The following is a 2,565-nucleotide window of genomic DNA, read 5'->3' on the forward strand; positions in this document are numbered from 1 at the left end:
ATCTGGTCACGGCTACCAGCTGTCCTAGACCAGCATCTTTCCTGGGCCCTACTCCCAGGCCAGTCCAACCCCCAAATTCCTGAGGCCAAAATCTTTCCTGGAGAGAGGCCAGTGGGTCATGCAGGCCCAGGGAAGCAGAAGGAGGTGAGCCACATTCCTAATATTTGGTTGAGAAGTGGAGGAGGAGGAAAAGGGAGAAGAAAATTTACCGGCTACCAGCTGTCCTAGACCAGCATCTTTCCTGGGCCCTACTCCCAGGCCAGTCCAACCCCCAAATTCCTGAGGCCAAAATCTTTCCTGGAGAGAGGCCAGTGGGTCATGCAGGCCCAGGGAAGCAGAAGGAGGTGAGCCACATTCCTAATATTTGGTTGAGAAGTGGAGGAGGAGGAAAAGGGAGAAGAAAATTTACTATCCGCTACAGAAAAAGGAAGTTCAGAAGAGGCAAGCTGAATTTTTACTTCAGATACTGCTGTGGATGACTTCTGATGGTGGAGCAAGTTACTTAACCACTCCAAACATCCATTTTATCTTCTTAAAATGTATGTAATATTAGGTCGATTTGTATGCAATTGCCTTTTTTTTTTTTTTGGAGACAGGGTCTCCTGTATCCAAGGCTGGCCTTAAACTTCTAATCTCCTGCCTCCCCCTTCTACCTCTAAAGTGCTGGGATTGCATGTGTGTGTCATGACATCTGATTTATGTATTGCTAGGGATCAAGCTCAGGACTTTGTGCATGGTAGGCAAACACTACCAAGTGAACTACATCCCCAACGTTCAATTGTTTTATTTAGAAATTAAAAACAATAAGACACCAATAACAAAGTTTAGTAGTTTCAGCTGAACAGCAACAGGAAGGGGAGCACATAGGTCATAAAAAGAGGTACCAGTAGAGTAAGTATTCTCTTTATCTTTTTATGTCATAGACTGATTAAATGCCACTCCGTTAGCTGATAACAGACAAAGCAGCACTGAGCTCCTTTGAGTGAGAAAACGTGCTCTCTGTACCATCTGGTGCTGAATCATAGGTGGAGTAGCCAGTCTCACAGACAGGGAGGCAACAAAACAGATCTCTTTAAGATGAGGAGGCAGCTCTGGTTCAGTGATTTCAGCAGCTCTTTCCTTATTTGCCCCTTCAACAAATAACCTTCTGCCAGGAATGTTGAAAACTTGTTTGATTGGAGGATGTAAAGAAATTTGTCTTTCTTTGGGGGAAGTTGGTGGGAAAAGGGAAGGGACTGGTATAAAGAATGAACCCTGGCCCTTTGTGACACAGCGACGAACCATCTACAGAACAGGAAAGGGAGATGAGATGGGCAGACTGTGTGAGGGAACTTGAGAAATGGTGACACTCCAAAAGGAGTTGGGCCACACAGCCCAACGTTCTGCAGACTTCAGGTGAAGTATTGAAATCAAGTGCCTGGGGCCTCGAGCCACCCTCTGTGAAGAAATGGTGGCTTGGAAGAGGCACTCATTTTGTAAGCTCTTTTGAATTTACACACATATGTTTTTATTCCAGCAAATTCAAATTTAAAAGGAAGCAGCATCCTGTCTGTGTGCTCTGGTAGCAGGGAAGCCGTGGATATGGGCTGATGTGTTTATCTGCGTAACACCTGGCTAGTGTCTTTCTTTGCTCACCTCTATTCTAAGTGCTTGCTTTTACCACATGGGAGCAAGAATTTTGTTCACTGCAGCATCCTTAGTCCCTGGTATGTTTTATAGGTGCTCAATAAAAATTTTAGAGGCTGAGGGTTATCTCAGTGCTAGCCTAGTATATTCCAGGGTGGAAGTTCCATCTACAAAGCAAAGCAAAGCAAAGCAAAACAATACAAAACAAAAAAAGAACAAACTCAAGCATCTATCCCTTTGTTTTAAAATACAAGATCACCAAGACTTGCCCCTTCCCTTGAGAGCTTGGCATTTGAGGTGATGGCTTATCTTTCATAGCACCTGTCATTAATTCTAATGCTATATTTGTTTCTGGTTTATTACCAGGTTTCCCCAACCCTGCCAGCTCCCTGAATTCTAGTCTGTGTCCAACTACACAAGCACTTCCTCGTGATGACCAGACACCATAATAACACAACCACTTACTGGCCATAGAGTAGGTGCAGCATAGAGTATGTTTACTTAATAAAGGTTTGTCTCAGAAAGGCCATGTATTGAACTGGTTCCCAGCCTGTATTATTGAGATGTGATAGAATCTTTTAAGAGATGGGGGCCTCTTAGGAGGTTTTCCTTTAAGAGACCATGAATGTCTTTGAAGGGGATATTGGGACCCAAATACATTTCTGTCTTTCCTTTTGCTTCCTAGACACCATGAGGTGAGGGGTTTTGCTCCACCAAGCTCCTACCATGATGTTCTTCCTTGCCAAAGCATCAGGGCCAAGTGACCATGGACTGAAACTTCTGAAACCGTGAGCAAAAACTTTTCTTTTGTAAGTTGTGGATCTCAGGCATTTTTGTCATAGGAATGGGCATTCAATTAATACAGTGCTCTGTAATTATTTATTAGGGAATTTGATCAGTTTATGGACATTTTCCCACCCAGTGCTTGTGAATCCTGTT

The sequence above is a fragment of the Nannospalax galili genome, unplaced genomic scaffold, assembly GCF_000622305.1.
Source record: "Nannospalax galili isolate Female #2095 unplaced genomic scaffold, S.galili_v1.0 scaffold569, whole genome shotgun sequence".
Lineage (NCBI taxonomy): Eukaryota > Metazoa > Chordata > Mammalia > Rodentia > Spalacidae > Nannospalax > Nannospalax galili.